General features: G+C 27.6%; 1 long non-coding RNA gene across 2 annotated transcripts; it reads left to right on the forward strand.

Annotated features, from left to right (window-relative positions):
- The first annotated feature begins 7,064 nt into the window (after positions 1 to 7,064).
- LOC131630895 (uncharacterized) lies at positions 7,065 to 9,438 on the forward strand. Of its 2 annotated transcripts, XR_009292544.1 has the most exons (6): positions 7,065 to 7,385; positions 7,495 to 7,585; positions 7,879 to 7,975; positions 8,146 to 8,179; positions 8,269 to 8,496; positions 8,631 to 9,438. It is a non-coding gene; the product is annotated as an uncharacterized LOC131630895 (long non-coding RNA). The 2 variants fall into 2 exon arrangements; XR_009292543.1 differs by having other exon boundaries at positions 8,269 to 9,438.
- The last annotated feature ends 11,463 nt before the right edge of the window (positions 9,439 to 20,901 follow it).

The raw sequence follows: 20,901 nt of genomic DNA on the forward strand, positions 1-20,901 counted from the left end.
GCAAACCCGACCGAATAAGTCTTGTCCTTCGAGGTCACACCGACTATCTCTAGAAGAGGAAGCCTATACTTGTTTGTCTTGTATGTCGAATCCATGACAAGAACGGTTGGAAATGTGTTGAATAATTTGATACTTTCCGGATGAGTCCAAAAAATATCACGCACCGTAACTTTGTCCTCGGACGTTCGGAAGCTTGACACATATTTGTTATCGCCTAATAGTTTCAAAAGTTGTTGCATTTCCGAGCGAGGGCCCATTTTCAAAACTTTGAGATTGTGTCGTTCATTGTAAACTTGCTTGATATTTGAAACGCTATCCGGTTTTTTACGCTTCAAATCGGCAAGTATGTTGCGAGGCGCCACTTTGACTATCGTTAAATCCGAAATCACATTCTTCTCTTCGCGGGATAAACGACACGCCATTGGATGTCCGTGTAACTTGGAATCAAGGCATGATTATGAATTCCACAAATTACGGTTAAACGCCACAAATCATCAACCCTCCGAGTCGCCCGCAACTTAAACGGACACCCGCACTTTCTCGATCCCGTGTCTTCGTGTTTTAGCACCCGGTTTGATTGTGCATAACACCCACCCCGTTCGCGATTCAAAACAACGAAAGCTTTCCGGCTACTATTTCCATTGTCGGACCTTAAAATTACAATTCCAAATCCAAGTTTACTAGCTTCGTTCCGAACCCAATCAATCAAATGCTCGCGATTACCGAAGCTCCGATCATTTGTAAATTGTTGTCGAACATCAACCGCATTGATCATAGGTCAAACGTCGATAACCGAATCGTTATTAACGTTGACAACTTCCGGAACTACTGCGTCATCGTCTTGCACAATGTTGTCCGGATGCACCATACCTAACATATGCTAAAATTAGCAAAATTGGCCAAAACTGTTTTTTTTAACTGCCAGGGCATATTTCGGAAGTTCATTTCCGAAATTTGTTAGGTAATATATTTCGGAAATGAACTTCCGAACCATCGCAGGTTTCATCAGAATTTTGTTGAATCAATGTAGTGAAATAGGGGGTGAAATGAGAGATGTTTACCTCAAATTGTAGCTTTCTATGCTCCCTTTAACGTGATCAACGGTTTTAAACTTGATTTTGAGACGAAAAATGGATGGAGATTGATTGAGTTTTGGAGAGGGTTTGGAGAAGTTTTGGAGAAAAAATGATGAAATGGTGAAGGAGGGAAAAATGTATATTCAGAAATGTTTTCGAAAATGAACTTCCGAAATATTTACGGTTTTTGAATTTTTTCTGAATTTGGAAATGCATCTCCGAAAACACCAATTTTTTGGTGTTTTCGGAGATTCATTTCCGAAATGTATGAAAAATCTTTAAAAAAAATTACTTCGGAGATGCATCTCCGAAACAGGGGTAATTTTGGGATTTCGCTGGGAGTGACCCCATGGGGAGGTGGATAAAGAAATTTTCTTATTTCTTTTGTTCTTGATGAGTTGTGCACTCTTGTGCCTTTTTATTTAAGTTTCTTTTGCCTATAAAAAAATAATATGTGAATTATTACGTCAATAATATTTTAAATGCATTTGTTATAAAAAAAAATTGACATGTGTTATTTTAATTTTCGTAACCTAAATAATCACAAAAAAAGAAAATCCTAACCTAAATATTGTGTTTTGTCTATCTTAATTTTAATTAATATAATAATGGGAAAGTATGGGGCAAAAACAAAATCCGGAAAGGTGTTCTCCACTTCATTTTGTTGATCATGATATGTTGTTAGTAATTCAAAAATAAATGTAACTAAATTAAGTAAGTGTCAATTGATGCGGATTAAAGTATGCTAACTTAATAAAGAATGTGTAAAGTGCACCTTCTAGCAACAATGTTAGATTGCCTAAAAAACAGAGCTAAGCCTACAATGTTGGATTAATTAGATATTTAGTGGATATAGTTATATTATACATGTGATTTATACTTTTTGATATAATTAGATATTTGTTAATACATTATATTTTACAAATTAGTTAAAATCTTTTACTTTAATTATCATCACTATATAAAATGCATTTTCAATTTTTCTGTCATTTGTTCTTATATTTAAATATAAGATACTTTGATTTTCTCATATACTTTTTTTATAAGATTTTTAAATTTTTTTAAAGTGCATTATATATATATATATATATATATATATATATATATATATATATATATATATATATATATATATATATATATATATATATATGGTCAGATCAGATCAGATCAGATCCATGAAAATAGAAATTTAATTTAAAGGAAACTAACGTGAATTTGCACCATATTATAAGGTTAATTGGATTTGCATCATATCAGTTATAAGGTTAATTTATACAGTCATATAACACAAGCCCATCTAGTATCGTCTAGAAAACAAGTAAAGGGGAATGCATCACTTTAACCCAAAAAAACAACGTATTCCGTTTATTAGGGATGTTTTGTCCAAAGCAATATAACTTTTAAGAAAGCTTTTTAGTTATTACAAACAATATAAGCAAGATCACCTATTTAAACAACAAAATTACTATTTAGGGATGCTATCAAAGCTGATTTGGTGTTAGAGGACGCAATTCTAGTTTTGACATAAATTTCAGTACTATAGATTATTCACATGATAAAGTTCTAGTTTGCATTAGTGGTGGGAATAGTTCTTCAAAGTATGGAGTTGTCCCTCTAACATGTATTTGTGTGCTCATTATTCAAGTACCATGCATCAATATAATACACGGTGAAGAATAGTACGGTGAACAAAATTTATTGCTTCATCATGGTGAACTAGTAAAATCACTATTGATTTAATAATAGATGAATGAGTGGTCATGATTGATTAAGGATTACCTACTATTCAAGTTATAGATAAATGAATAAATATTTACATTTTTATCCTACCAACTATTTATATTTATATTCCAATATTTATAACAAATAGAAAATTAGATCGAATATTTATCACAAATTATAAATTAAACCTTAGTATTTATTACAAATTATGATTTTATTAATTACTATTATTAAACGTAAAATTGAGTTTTTTTTAATTGTATAAAGTTGAGTTATTAAGTTTTATTTAATATATATATTTAATGGAGAGGTTGGAAACGCGTAATGTATATTAGTGGGTTTTCTTAAATGAGTATTATCAAATTTTCTTTTCATACTTTATGTAAAATGTGTACATAAGTAAAAATGTTTCATTCATTTATTTACTTATTTTGATAATGTTGTTTCATTTATTTTATTGGGATGAATATTAGAGTATTATAGCATCACATACCAATATTAGGATGGGATGAATATTAGAGTATTACAACATCACACATTAATGATGAAAATGTGTTCATGCATCTCAAAATTTTGGCAGTTATATATATATATATATATATATATATAGGAGGGATCAAATTACACCCGAAGAGTTACACCACGAGTTACACTCGTTCAATAACTACATCTCGAATTAATATTTTTTAAATTTAACCGTTGGATTGAAACATAATATCATATAGATCATACCTATCAAGTTTGAGCTTAATCTATAATGATTTACTATATCATCAAGATATCCAAAGATTAACGTCAAAACGAGCTTTCATATAACGTTAATTTTGATGTAATTCAATGACATAGTAAATCATTATAGATTAAGCTCAAACTTTATAGGTATGATCTATATGATATTATGTTTCAATCCAACGGTTAAATTTAAAAAATATTAATTCGAGATGTAGTTATTGAACGAGTGTAACTCGTGGTGTAACTCTTCGGGTGTAATTTGATCCCTCCTCATATATATATATATATATATATATATATATATATATATATATATATATATATATATATATATATATATATATATATATATATATATATATATATATATATATATATATATATATATATATATATATAAAAGTCATGTTACTAGAAAATTTGCCAAGGTAATTAGACTTTGTTACTAGGAAATTTGTCGAATATTGAACTCTATAAGCCGAACCGTACTCAAAAGTATTATTCTTAGAAATATCTACTTTAAATTTCCACGTACGTCACATAGACACAATTCAACAATACGATAAAAAATCTATGTCAATCGAATTTGATTCCCGTAACTTATTCCATTTCTACTAAATAAAGGTTCTTACTAGGAAATCGGTCGATTAGTGTACTCTTTTATGTTTTAAAATTTTATTTATTAATCATTTATTGATTTTTATAAAATTAATATTTTAATTTATAAATATAATATTTATTTGGATCAATATTTAATTATATATATTTTTTGGGCGTTTTTGTAAAAGGAGTAAAGTAGTTAAAAGAATATATTAAACTTTTATTTAAATTGACAAAAACTTGTTTGACTTGTAATAGTAAGTCATTTTTAGTTCACCATGGTAGTCCAATTAATTTCATTCACTATGTTAACCTTCACCTATAATACACATAATACAAGTATATATATAGCGGCCTTTTGATTTAACAATCTACAATCAAATTGATCATTGGAATCCAAAACATACTATCAAACTGGTTCCTATTTTTATTATTGAATTTGCATCTTGATCATAAACAAAGGAATATGATGTTGGTTGAATATGGTGGTCAAAGGTCTATAAGGAAATTGGATTAACTAATACCTTTAATTTAATTTTCAAAATTAGGGTTTTTTTTTTTATATACTTTTTTTTTTCCTAAGAGAATGAGCCCTAGTAATCCAAGATTCGTGTTGAGAGGTCATGTATCATCGTCTTTAGCAACATCTCGTTTACCACTCGAGTCAAATTGTTTGGTAATATTAGAGTTATTTTGCAGAAGTTTTATTGATAAAAATTGTTTAGAAACAAATTTACGCAATTGAAGGTTTTGTATGTAACGAATCAAACACCATAAAAGATAGTGATAACGCCAAGGAAATAGGTGAATTAATATACAACAATTCAAATAAGTAATTTGAATTTTATTAAACTAATCAACAAAAAATGACTTAGAAAATTTAATCTAATGAGATCTAATTTTACACTATAAGTATAAGTATATATAAGTATGTGTATATGAGGGAGGGAGGGAGAGAGAGAGGGAGGGAGGGGGAGAGAGAGAGAGTCAAATTTTATTTTTTTTGAATTTTCGAAAAAAACTATTTTTTATTTTTGAAAAAAGAATTATTTTCATTATGTTTCTTTAAGAAATAAATTAATAGATTTAAAGTATAAGATAAAAATAATCCATTGAATCATCAAAATGTGTTGGATGGATGAGATTCATCCATATGTATGTAAATGGATGGATTTAATCCTATCCATTAACTTATTTTTTTATGTGGTGGATGAATTTGATTGATTTTTTTGTTGGATGGATTTTGTCTTAACATATTCAATTGGCACCCCTTCTCTTTATTGTGGAGTAAAATATTTCTCTTTGAACTATGATTGTTGGAGAAGACAATGAATGATTCAATCATGGTGTATATTGTTAATACTGATTGAAAATATACATGTTATTCACGTCTCACATCACTTAGTTTTGTAAAGAAAGAGAGAATTCAATGTTATATAATGAATTTATGTTCTTCATTACAAAATGCATGAGTAAAAAATACTTTAAAGGGTTAACTATGTTTGTGGTCCTCCTAAATATCTCATATTTCACTTTTAGTCCCTCAAAATAATTTCCTTTAAAGAATGGTCCTCCTAAAATTTTTCATCCACACTTTTGGTCCCTCATATTAAAACTGTCATTGATTCTGTCACTAAGTAGTGAATCGTTGCTAATCATGTCGTCAAGTTGTAAAAATCATCGCCAAGTTGCACGAGGGACCAAAAGCGTGGAAAAATAATTTAGAAGGACCATTCTTTAAAGAAATTTTTTTGAGAGATTAAAAGTGAAATATGAGATATTTAGGATGATCACAAACATATTTTACCTTACTTTACACTTGTATTTAACTTTCTATATATTTCTAATGAATTCTTGAGTTAGAGTATTGTGAGATATAGTTAAATATTTGTTTTAAGGTGTGAGTTTACTGATGACATATTGAGGGCCTATGAGTAATTGAAGGTAAATATATTTTAATAATTTTCATATAGTATTATTTTTTTAATTGTAATTTGACGATGTCGGTAGTTTTTTTTAAATTATTTTTTTAATTTTTAGTTGTGATTGTGTTATTTTATTTTTGTTACGTTAGTAATATCCAAAAAAAAACATATTATTTTAACCTAATATAGATGTGAGATTTCACAAGAAACTCAATTATATAATAAATATTTGAACTATGACAAGACATCAAAATGCTTATGCAATTTTGATCTCCCATTTTTTATGCTTGATAAAACTTTGAGCATGAGTTAACTGCCAGATAAATTTTTTGAGTATTTGAGATAATACATCTGGACTCTTTCAGACATACTTTCAACTCAAATATAATTTCATAAATATAATAAGATGTTTGTTTAATGTATGTATATGGTAATACCACGACATCTACTTTCCTTTTTCTAAAAAAAGAAAAGAAGAAAGCTTCACAACTTGGCTTGTGGATATTAATCATTCTATCTAGAAGGGATGATTGAATGTTAACTGGCATTTCAATTTTAATATTCAAAGAAAGAAAAAGCACATAACTATAAAAACCATATATGTATTTATCTATAATATAAGAAAATTAATGGCTCTGGAAAACTCAATTTTAACCTTTCTTCTTTACCCTCCACCTCATTGATTTAGGGGCAAATTGCGTCTAAAATTTACTTTTTGTGACTAAATTGTACTATTGGTTACAACTCAAATATACTTACTTTTAATTGTTACAAATTACAAAGGTATATGATTTTAGTAACTAAAGTAGGACAAAATGATAATTGATAAAGTACACAATTGATTACACAAAGACTTTTTTGTTGCATTGTTGGAATCGAAACTGTCTGATTTCTGTTGCTATCTATTATTTTATAAAATTCAAAAGTTGCTTTTGTACTTCTAAAATTACTTCTTCTTATCTGTCTATTCATTTACTATTATTCTTTCTCTCTCTTTTATCATCTTTTCTATTTTCCTTCTTTCTCTCTCCCACTCATCTAACTCTTCCATTTCTTCAAACTTCTCTTTTCCTCTTCTCTCTATCAAATCTACGTTTTTCCTCTTCTCTCTTCATCTGACTTTTCCATTTTTTTAATTCTTCTCTCATGGTTCTTCTATGGTGGCTTCAAACATAACACACTAAACCAAATCTACTACAAAGCTTTTATTTTGAAACCCTAACCGATGTCACAAATGGAAGTGATGCACGCGCCTGTTTACTTTGAGAAATTCGATGTGCATGGTGATATGAAAGTTGTTTCCCTTGAATCGATCCATAAGAATAAGGTTTGTCTTAAAGTTTGAATGCTTACTCCTATGGATTTCTTAAGTGTTGATTTTTGTTGTTTTTTTAACATCATGAAACCTTCTCAATGGCTATGTACGTTTCCAACAGTTATACGAAGAAGATGGAGATCTTTTTGTGGGTTATGGCTTCATTTCATGCAAGGAAGTAGAAAAAGCAAATATGATTTTTTTTTGATGTGGTAAGAAGTTTAAGCTTTTATCAAATTTGTTTTTACTATTGTTCTATTGTTATATTAATTACAGATCAATATATATATATATATATATATATATATATATATATATATATATATATATATATATATATATATATATATATATATATATATATATATATATATATATATATCAATTTATGTTACAGAGCCGCAATATCTGAAAAATATGAGTTGAGCTAGATCTTTAAAAATTGATTGTGAGAGACATTTTCATGACAATTTGTTACAATATATTTATTTTCTTACGTTGTTAGGTTGTGTGCACGGGTTGTGGAGGAAATCTTCTTCTTTTCGATGAGATTGAGACAATAGCTAAGAGTTGTGAGATATCTTCTACACCATTTGCAAAAGGTAATACTTAACATTAAGGTGGAAAGGTAGTTTGACTATACCATTTCCCTCCCTGTGCTGCTAAGTGGTCTAATAATATCCAATTGCAATTATATTTGTTTAAACTAAGGCTTTTATCATAACTCTGTACTCATTTAAATTTTCAAGTTATGGTTTTCTTTTTTCATCAGGGTTCAAGGTGATCTGCTTGCTATATCGACTATGGTGAGACTGTGATTATTTGTAAGTTGAAATTCTATTTTGAATAACATTGGAAGTTTTTTAGATTTCTGTGGTTGTTGCAATTGCAACAGGGCGTGATTGTGAACTTCAGTTGCTTGGAGCAAAGGGGTATCAATCAGAATCGGGGAGACGGCGACGGCTAAGGGGTATCAATCATGAATGTAATGTAATTATGTTTTTATTAATCATATAGTGAAAACTAATTTAATATTCTCCGTAGATTACAGTTTTCAATGTATATGATATAGTTTTCATTCTCATGGATTCCAAGGCAAACATGGAGTATAAAAATTCACAAGGTAATTAACACTTTACCTTCCTAAAATTCAGCTAATTACACTTTCGACCCGATTTCTGCATTGATTTGCAAATAATATTCGACAACAAATGTTCTTGAATGAATGCAAATCCTAACTCACTGTTGCTTATTTAGGAGAAACGCCTTTAGATTGTGCTCCTGTTACACTTGAATAAAAAATGTAACAGAAAATTGAAGAAAGCATATCAATGGGCCAAATGAATTGAATACCGACATTTAAGTTATGATATGGCTCTTTGCCTGAAAGCATAATGAAACTCTCTGCTACACTATATTATGGGGGTTGGAATTCAAGTAACTGTTAAACCTCTTGGGGAGGAAGTATTCATTGATGATGATAAAGTGTGAGTAGGTCTCATTAGTAACTATGAAATCTGTTATTTTATTCATACTAATTAGATTATTCAATTAACAATATGTATTCCCATGTCTCTAAGAAAGGCATTTCACGGCGAGGTTACATTTCTTCAGAAAGCAAGGCATCCAAATGTCATCCAATTTTTGGGTTGGCATGACATAAAACACTCCAATTTTTGTCTGTTTTTCTGTTTATTTCTATTTAGATATGTGGGAAAAACTTATATGAATGAACAATCTTCTAGAAGTCAGTTTGTATTCACTCTTCGAATATATGTTGTGAATGAGTTGTTTGGATTCATCTAACGTACACCAAATTGCGACTTGGTAGAAGTATGTCTATCAATACATATATCAATAATTAGGACCATATATGTCATTCCTTTTATTGCCTATATAAATGTCTTATTAGTGTTGTAATTGGTTGAGTTTGTTTTGATTGAGAAATCTTATAGAGGTCTTATTATTGTCTATATAGAGGTCTTTTGTGGATTTGTATTTTATGTTGTTCACGCACTCTAGAAAAGTTTATGAGTTGTAATTTTCCAATGTACTGGATTGAGCATTCTTTATGCCTATGTTTTAATGCATTATATTTTTTATTGGAATATACATTCAATTTTATGTCCCCTCAATATCAACTTTTTTAGAAATTTTAGTAATATACATTCAATTTCATTTTTTATTGGAATATACATTCAATTTTATGTCCCCTCAATATCAACTTTTTTAGAAATTTTAGTAATATACATTCAATTTCAGATAATTTTATGTCCCCTCCCTTGCCTAATTCTTATTAATTTGATTTTTATTCATTAAATTTCTAATTTGATACGGAATGATGCATTCAATTTATTTCCTTTTATCCTTAAAATTAACATCATTTAAATTATAGTAATTTATTACATTTCTTAGTCTTTTGTTATGGCTTTAGAAACAGTGCAATGATTCCAATTAAATATAAATTAGCTTTCCATTACTTATTATTATTGAAAGTTTCAATTAGCTTCTATTTTAATATTGGTACTTATAAATAAAATTTGAATTTAATTGAAATGCATTTAAACTGTCAGCTAATCACAACCGTTGATAAATTAATAATATTTAATTTTTTTAAAAAGTAATATAATTGAATGGTCATGATATAGTAGTGACGGTGTAAAACAATTAAACTCATAAATTTTATATTTGATCTATATTATCAAAAGTTGCAATGTATAGCCCCACCCACATAAAAGAAAAATAGAACTACTGTTTCTCCATTAAAATAATTCAAATGGATTATGATGTTTGCTTCATTAATTCAATCTTAATCTTTAACCTAACGTTTTAATCCAAATATTTTTATAAACTGTTATTTTGCGTGAAAAGTGTATTTTTAATTCAAATATTTTTATAAATAATATTAAAATACGGAAACTAATGTGTGGTTAATTCAGATATTTTTATAAACGATATTATTTTTATATATAGGAAACAATTACTACTAATTCAAATATTTGTATAAATGATGTCAAAATACATGAAAAACCAATGTATGATTAATCTAAATATTTTTATAAAAAATATTATTATTATATACGGGAAAAAATGTACTACTGATTCAAATATTTTTATAAATGATATCAAAAATATTTTTGTTTTGTTATTTATTTAATTTATATACAAATGCGCATAAATGTACTACTGATTCAAATATTTTTATAAATGATATCAAAAATATTTTTGTTTTGTTATTTATTTAATTTATATACAAATGCGCATAACATACCAGTACCCGTGCGTCCGCACGGGTATTTTACTAGTTATTGATCTAAATATTTTAATATACGAAAATTTAATATTTATCCAAATATTTTTTTAAATGATACCTAAACAAAAAAATATTTGTATATGAAAAAAAATTATTATTTACGAAAAATGGTATTTATGACCCAAATATTTTTTATTTAAAAATTGTATACGGAAAAAAAATTATTATTGATCGAAATATTTTTATATACGAAATTTACTATTGATCCAAATATTTTTGTAAATGATACCTAAACAAAAATGAAGTCTGTATACGAGAAAAAAATTTATTATTGATTTAAATATTTTTATATACGAGAAATGATATTTATGATTAAATATTTTTAATCAAAAAATGGTATACGGAAAAAAATTTATTATTAATCTAAATATTTTTATATATGAAATAATCAATTATTTATCTTTTTTTTTCTTTTTTAACATTTTTATTTAAAATAAATTATGTATTCAAATTCGCATAACCGAACAGAACCCGTGCGTATGCACGGGTTTGTTACTAGTTGATTCCAAAAAATATTAACAGTAATGCCAAATGTCACAAAAGTCAGCGTGCCACGTGGAAGTTGTTAGATTGATGTGGCTGTACGAATTCTTCTAATTAATTAAAACAGACTGTCACATGAAAATGGCTAATTAATTTGACAGAGTTCAACAAGCAGACACAACATAACAGAATATGGCTTAGTTGTTCAAATGCATACACAAATAAGAAAATATGGATTTAATGTATTTTATAATATAGACAAATTTATAATACTCCCATGTCTATCCAACTATTTATTGCTAATAATATTATCATTTTTTTAGACAAGGACATCATTTTATTATTCAGCAGGGTTCCTTCATATGTTAGATATTTTCATTTTTTTAATTAGGATAAAAAAAATATGTATTTAATATTTTTTTTTAAAAATATTTATTTCTTTTTTCTTTTTAATAACTGCTTATAATTTAACTTCAATAAGGTATAGATTCAAGCAACTTTTATCTATATATACTCTATAAAGAATTGCAAATAGTCCATACTATAAATTGCTAGAATAGTAGACTAATCAAGTACAAAGCAGCAAAGAGTACAAAGGCACATTCCTTAAAGCACACCAAAAACAATGCTAATAATCATACTACTTATGACCAAAACACTTTAGTATAATACATCACAAAAGGTAACCAACTTGATCTATTAAAAATAGAAAGAAATAAAAACTAATGACAAACTTGTAAGCTACATCGACTTAGTTATTGTTCATGTATGAATTTACATGATAGATAATCTCATATGTTGTGATTTTTGCATCAATGATTGTACTATGTTTCTTTGAATGAGTGAAATGCACTTGTAACGAATATAATGATGTCATGGATTAATATTCAAGAAGAAATCTGCACTTCGTCAATGGTGTATTACCTCAATTTTCAGCTGAAGATCGTGATTCTATTGTTTGAAATAAATGTAACACAATAATCATGTTATGGATCAACAAACCTATTGACCCTGACATTGTTTAAAGTATATCATGAATGGAAAATACGGTTGAGATTTAGAATGAATTAAAGGATTGATTTTATTAAGGAGATGTCTTTAGAATTTCAAAAATCCAAGAAATTTATTTAAAGAAAAATGGTTACTCAATCTTTTCTTATTACATAAAATTAAAGAAGCTATGGCAGGAATTGGACGCTTTTCATCCAATTCTTGAATGTACTTGTGAAACCTCTTGTCAAACAATTACCAAGATACACTTTCGAAAATTTCTAAAACTTACTCCTTGCTTATTTAACAAGAAAGACAAGTTGCCATGCCCCTAGATAAGTCCAGAGTTCTTTTCTTTCCCAATCAAAATTAGAACTCCCAAAATCAGAGTTTTCAAAACAAAGAAAACTTAGGTTATCGTGACAGAGGCACAAGAAGTGAAAGATTTTATGGTCGTAGAGGTAGCGGCACTATAATTTGTACTCATTGTGGGATGACCAATTATATAATAGATTATTGTTTTAAGGAACATGAATTTCCTCCTTACTGGAAACAGGACGATACAATTAATAATTTTGTAGCTATAAATGGCAAAATACATTAATCTCAATATCAAATTAATGAAGAAAATGAGAAAGATCATGATCTTTAGTTTTCACACCAGAACAATATATGAACAATATAAGGCTTTGCTAGCCCTTCTTCAAGGATCATCTACAATGTAGTCTCATAATGTTAATCCATTGACTTCTAAACCTAAATTTAGAACATGTATCATTTGCATCATCCTAATATATATGTATAGACCTCAAACTTTTATTTTAGACACAAGTGCAACTGACTATGTGCGTTATACTAGAAGTTTTAGTGCTTGAAGATAATTAATCCTATGACTATCAAATTACTAAATGGTTTCTTAGTAACCACTTGTTTTGCATGAACCATTAGCTTTTATTAATTCTTTTACTTAACAAATGTGTTATATTTGCCTAATTTTACTTTCTACCTTATTTTCGTTCCTATATTAACTGAAACACATAAATGTCAACTCATTTTTAATGATATTGATTGTATAATACATTAGTTATATCTTGTGTCTACTCTACTCTCAAATGGTTGCCCATTAAAAATTATTGTTCTTCCACTATGATTTTGACAATATTATACATATATTTTTTTAATAAAATCACGATTAGAAATAATGCTAAAAGTAAATATCTTTAATCTTAATACTCTTTAATTATACACAACGTCTGACACTAATCTCATAAAACCTTTACTCGATCTCGACTTCAATCTTCGAGCTTTAAGAACGTTGTTCCAAGTTTTATGTTCTGCAGTGACCATTACTTAGTCCTATTGGTTTCTTTAGCCTTGAAATATATGAAGATGAGAAAAAAAATTCAACTTCATATGTAGAAGCTTCCACACATCTATACAAAAGTAATATTGGAATGAAGAACCTCTTTCTTTTTCCATTGGATTGTTGATCCCAACCACAACACCACACAAAAGTGTCAACCTTGAAATCTTTCAAAATCTTCACAAAGTGTTAATCACAAAACAAACATACACACATATATCACACCATTAGATGATAAGATAATCCCATCAATAATGAAAGATGCAATAGGTTGAAAATGAATAGAGATTTTTGTTGCAAACTCAAAATAATTTTGAAAGTTTAAGAGAAAGTGTGTGTTGTGAGTTCTAAATCATAGAGTGGTTATGAGAGAAATTTGTAAAAATCATTTATATGCATGGGTGAGATAAGACAAAAAAATGAGAGCAAATATCCATTTGATTCAAGTCAAGAGAAAAGAGTATGAGTCGAGTCAAGAGAATAAATGATTTGAATCAAGATCCAAGAACTAAGAAAAATGCTCTCATGATTCTCATCAAGCTTTATATGGCTCGCATCATGTGATTAGAGTCATCTAGATCTATGATTCGAATCAAGATTACGAAACCAAAATCCCAAATTTACTTTCAGAATTTTATTCGAGTCAAGCTTCCTCTCTTGATTCAAATCAAACCTTTATGATTCACGGCATGCTTTATAGTGATTCAAATCAAACTTGCAGAAGCAAAATCCCTTTTTAAAACCATATTTGATTCGAGTCAGACTATCCGGTGATTCGAATCACTTACAAAAGTAAGTCTTGATTTTATACATTCAATTTGATTCGATTCAGTCAATATCTTGATTCAAATCACACTTCCAAAAGCTCAAGTTTAACAAAAATGAAGTGTTAAATTGAATCGAGAGTTGACACGATTTAAACCATGTTGATGTATGTTTCTTGATCCACACCTATGACTAGTTGACTAGAAACATATTGCGTTGACCTTAATCAAATAGTATGATATATGCATGTGTAAAAAATGATTTAACACTTAACCTTAGAACACACAACTATGTGAGGAGACTCAATTACGACAAATATAAAAAATAAATTGACAAGAAAAAACATAAACTAAGATAAATGATAAGACATAACAACTTCAATTAAATTTTGTTAATTTTCTGCCAATAACATCTAAAGAGCAAGTTGCAGACATTCTATCCATGCCTTTAGATATAGTCTCATTAAATAATTTACAAGTCACTTATGAATGATTGACATGCATTCTATCTTTAGGCGGGGTGATAAATGTGATGAGAAGATTGTTTAAAATAGTACAAGATAGTTATCCTTGGAATTGTAACTATCATAACTAAATTCTAACCAACTTTAGAAAAAGTTAGAAATTTGTTAAGTGGCTTCTAATTTGAGTTATTTTCTATATAATTTAGAGCACATAAGTTGTAAAATTCATTTTATGACTAATGTAAAATGTGTAGTCTAGCTTTCTTATCTCAATCACGGTGTTTCTATCACATTTCTTCCATGCTTAATTTCAATTTTAACAAATGATGCCAAAGTTAGGAAGCGTTCTAGGAAGTAACAAAGGAGATATAAGAAGAGATAATATTTAGCGTGAATTCCCTATTTATTGTGAGACTCGATGCCAATATGTTGCAGTTTATTGTCATTTCCAATCTAATGATTGTTGAGATGTTTTTTTTTAATAAACATATATTTTTTACTTTTAATTGATTTCAAGATAGGTAGCAATGGTTAACTAGTTTAAATGTGTTCCATGAATTTAAGAATAAGGAATCATGGTTGATGTTGGAGCGTTGTGAGGGGTAGTTAAATATTTGCTTTGGAGAATGTATGCGTATTGGTGTTTTGGTGTGATTGAGGACAGTCTATGTGTTGTAACAATTTTCACATTGTATTATTATCTTATTTTAATTTGACAACGATTGTGATTTTTTTTTTCGGTTTAGGAGTTTTCGTGTTAAAATCTTGTGTTGTTATTGTGTTCATCTTTTTCTCTATGTATTTATTTTTCCTTAACAATTGGTATCAAGAGCTTTGGTTTAGTAGGATATTAATTTTTTAGTATGCTTTGTGGTTGCAGTTATGTCTGATTTTCCACATCAGAAAATTAATTTTATACTCTGTGGTGGTTGAGACTTTTTTTGCTGCAAGAAATGTTTTGGCTGCATTGTCAAAATTTTCAAGTACAGTGAAGATTTATTTAGAGATATTTGAGGAACGAATCAATTCTTCCTTATGGAGAATTCAAGTTAAAAATATTTTGATACAATTAGGATTACACAGAGTGTTAAATGGAAACATTTTCAAGATGGACAGTGAGAAGTGGGAGGAAGTAGGAACTAGATTTAAGTGGGAGGAACTAGATTTAAGAATATTCTTGTGAATATTTTTGGTATGTCGTCAGCCAAAGAGTTTTGGGAGAAACTTGTGAGATATATTGAGGAAAGGGTATATCAAATTGATTTTTGTTTAAGTTTCATAGCATGCATATGGATGAACATACAAAAGTATATGATCACCTAAGTGTTCTCAGTGATATTTTTTCTAAAGTAGAAACTATTAGAGTCAAGATTGATGAAAAAGATAAAGCTTTGAGACTCATATAATCTCTTCCATCTTCCTATGCGCATATTAAACATGTTTGATACATGGGTAGGAAACTGAGTTTTGAAAAAGTTGCTATTAAAATTATTTCTAAAAAAATAAGATTGAAGGGTGAGCATAATACTTCATCAAATTCGAATTTGGTTGCTAGAGAAATGCCTTATGTGAAGAAAAACAATGAAACAAGTGTGAGATGTTGAACATATGAAAAGATTGTCCTGATGGGACAGCGTCAGAGAAGGACTCTGAGTCAAATGGTAGCAATGTCTCCCTCGTTGTGGAAGATGATGATCTTCTTTGAAAATTAAAAACAGTGTCCTCATGACAATTTAGCTGTCTTTGAAAAGGACAAGCTATTGCTAACGGATTAACACATGGACATTGATGCAAAGTGTGTTGTGAGATTATGTCGATGGTTGAAGAGCTTCCTACCAACATGAAAGTCGCACCGTAAATCTTCCACCTGGTTTTAGATATGTGAAAATTCTTAAAGTGATTTAGATTCAAGTGAAGTATACTCTTATTTAGGTGGAGTATGATAGTTTTTTAAACTGTGATTGTTAGTGAATACAATGTGAAAATTCTTGGAGTGACGTATCTTCAACTGACTATACTCTTTATGATGTTGTATTATGATGGTATATTATTTTTAAAAGTTCTTAATTACAAACAACAATAGTCAAAATCACTTTAAGTTTGTATTTGCATTTTTTATTTTTTCTCTTATACCCTTGTGTCAGAGTGTTGCGAGGGGTAGTTAAATAACATTTTATTAGGAGAATATGAATGTATGGGTGTCTTGGGTTGATTGAGGATAATCTATGTGTTGTAACAAATTTTACATGATGTTATTATGTAGTTGTATTTGACAACGATCATTGTTTTTTCTCTAATTTTAAAATTTTCACGTTAAATTCTTGTATTATTATTATGTTCATCTTTTTCTCCATACATTAATTTTTTCTAAAAATCACTTAAATGTTTTTAGCACTCTTATCTACAGTAGTATAAGTTATTTAGAACGAGATTAAATGTAATTTTCCTCGTTGCATCATATTTTTATTTGTTGAGGTGAGTATCTCATATAATCTTTGTATTTGGATATCGTTATTGTGTTTTGCATTACTAAAAAATTTACTTTTAGTGACCAATTTAAAGATCGAAAAAGTAAAAAAATTCGGTCACTAAAACATTTTACAACCGATAGCGATCATTAATTTTTGACTGAATAATTACTTCTTTTAGAATGAGTGTCTTTGATGAAGAATCTATCGTATATTCAAGTTGGGTTTTTAGGGGTAATGGTGTCTTGAACATGATTGTGAATTTTTTTTTTCTTTTTTATTATCATAAACACTCATTAAGCATAATCAAAGTATAAACAAAATAAAATAATTAAAAGTTAAAACATGGTTAAGCTCTTAAAGGTAGCCAACCATTGACATGTTACATTATTTATTAGTTTAACTAATCAAAACTTCTTATAAATAAACATGTGTGCAAAGTGACACATGAGATCGTAAAATAGCATAATCAAACAAACGTAGCATGTTAACTACCAAACATAAATCAAAAGTAAGAATCGATCTGTGCAAACCGTCCTAATGGTTGCTTATTTTGGGTTTCAAGTGCAATGCACCATATCACAAACAAAAGCAAAATACTAGTTAACAAAAACATGAAGCTTAGATCTATCATGTGGAGTAGTGTTTCAGGAGTCAAGATCCTCTCCATTTTTCTCTTTTCTATTTTGTTAATTACCAAAGTTTTATAAATATAAATGCAATAATGTGACATTTGATGGGTCCATTTATTTTTAATACACTATAAATGTCTTTAAAACTATAGTAATGGAGAGGAAAAATGGAGAAGAAAAATGAAGAGGATCTTGACTCGTGTTTCAGTTAAACCCACAACACTACTATAGCGCGTCATTCCACGCGTCGCGCCACCATTACACGTGTGTCATATTGGAAATGGCGGGGAACATATAGCTACATTTGGATTTTAAAAACTTCAAATCCCATAAAAACAATTATATATTTTGTCCCTCATAATTTTATGATTGGTTTAATCACTGAAGTGTTATCATTGATTAAAAAACGCATAAGAATATAAATAACATAATGCATTTAATTTAATTTACATGCGTCACTGCTACAATTAATAATATATATATATATATATATATATATATATATATATATATATATATATATATATATATATATATATATATATATATATATATATATATATATATATATATATATATATATATATACTAGTGTGTATACCCGTGCGAGGCACGGGTTTAAATTTATATGATTGATTTCGATTAGTATGACTATAACGAAATTCAAAATAACCATATAATGATTAGTATACTCACGGCCTTGGATCGTCTCCGTGCGATGCACAAAATAGATTCAATAAAATTTTATACATAATAAAAATATTTTCTCTCATTCCAAACATTCAATAAAAAATATTTGATTATTCATTTATTTTTCGAAAATATTGACTTATGAGATAGAATTTTTCAAATATTAAAAATAATTTTTATTTATTGACTCAAGTTTTAAAATTAAGAATTGTTTTTTACAAAGATACATAAGATTCATATAATGAATTTACATTAACAAAAATATCATATGGATATAAAATTCATATAGTATACATTTATATTTATTCATCTTTCTTATAAATATTTAATACATAATAAAATAATAAAATAAATTAAATATATAATTATCCATTTGTTTTTTTAAAAGAAAGTTGTGATTTCTATTCATTTTTAATATAAATGATACCATTTTACATGACCCATGCACCATAAAATCTCCACGTTATTTTTTAAATCTTTTCCCTTTGAGTTTGATTTTTTAACTATATTTTATTATAAATAATAATATGTAATAATGGAAATACAGTAATTTACTATTACAATCATATTTTATTATAAATAACAATATGTAATAATGGTAATAAAGTAATTTACTATTACAATCATATTTATTTTATTAAATATATGGGCTAATCTGTCATTGTAACACAATTAAATCCAGATCTTTTTATATATACTTGGTAAACTTTCCTTTAAAAAATTTCTCAATTAAGCTAATAAAATAATTATTAATATCTTTTTAGTCATTTTTTGTGTATCATAACAATCGTAAAAAAAATTATTTAGATTGTATTAAATAAAATGAGATCTTTTTATATCATATATTTTTTATTCTATTAATTAGTATATTTTTCTGTTTAATACTAATTATAAAATTAGTATTGTCAAATTTAATACAACATTAACGTTAACATTGATAATATATTTCCTTAAATAAGTGCATTATTTGTTTTTAGTCTATATTGTTTATTTTTATGTTTTACATTCTATTACCTACTATTTAAATTTTAAAAAAATAAAATTGACTTCATCATTATTACTGCTTTAAACATTTATTTATATGACCGGAAAAATAATTATGACTTTTACACGAAAAATGATTAATCAAAAAAAAGTTTATTTTTTCTATTACCTAGTCTAATATTATTTTATTTTATGACTCTCTAAATTCCAATTTTCCCATTATTTTTTTATTAAATGTTTTCTTATTAATAATATTTAAATTTAAAATCAGCAATTTAAATTTAAAATCAGAATGTGACAAATCACACTTTAAGACCTTTTTTTAATAAGTTATATGAATTTGAAATTAAATTATCTTATAATTTTTTATTGTAAATGAAAAATCATAGAAAAATATTTTACTAAATAAATAACTAATATGTTGCTTCAAAGAGTTATATTACCCTTATTTTATTTATTATTATTCTAATTTTATTTATTATTCTTCTAATTTATTATAACTTATTCTTCTAATTTTTATAACTTATTGTAAATAACAATTCGTTAATATTTAAATATGGTCATAATTCATAGAAGGTCAAAAGATACATCAAAAATGGTTTGTTTGTTTTACGTGATAAAAATTAGAGGGAATATTCTCCCATAAATATTCTTCCTCCAAATAACTAAAATTTTCCATCGAATTCCCCCATTAAGTTGATAATGGACAATTTCCCATAGAAATAATTGTTAAATAAGATTAATTGGAACATAATAAAATAAATATTAATTTTTTTTTGCTTTTATACCCACTCTAAAAAAAATCCTCTCTGTTTGTAACGTGTCACGCGCCCATTTTATCTGATTCTCTGCCTTTTTCTCTCTACGATTTAACAATCAAAACATAAGTAAAATACCCTCAATCCACAGAAACACTAACCCCAATCCATTATATAATTTTTACTGTTACAATTACATGGCTTGATGTGGATGAAAAATTAAAATAAGACAACAAAATAGAAGGAAATAAAAAGTAAAAAATTTAGGTACGTCTTCTTAATTTCTCTATCTTCTTTTTGGAGATTTGACGGTGTTGTGGTGAGGTTTCCTGCAACAATGGTGAATGGTTGAGTGGATTTGGATTGGTTGGTGGAGAATTTTGGCAGAGGTTTGTTATGAGAATTGTAGATGACCGACTTCAAGGAAGAGAAGGTATAGTTTTATAGCATGAGTAATGAGTGAATTTACAGCTTTGCATTGATTAATTTTTGGCCCAATAAATTTGAGAATCAAAACAGAATGAACGATGTTTGATCTTCCCAATAGTCCAACTCCTTATTTCACGTGAAAAATAAAAACAAAGTAGGATTGATAAGGAATGGTTGAGAGTTCCAATAG

Source organism: Vicia villosa, unplaced genomic scaffold, assembly GCF_029867415.1.
Source record: "Vicia villosa cultivar HV-30 ecotype Madison, WI unplaced genomic scaffold, Vvil1.0 ctg.000747F_1_1, whole genome shotgun sequence".
In the NCBI taxonomy this organism is placed as follows: Eukaryota; Viridiplantae; Streptophyta; class Magnoliopsida; order Fabales; family Fabaceae; genus Vicia; species Vicia villosa.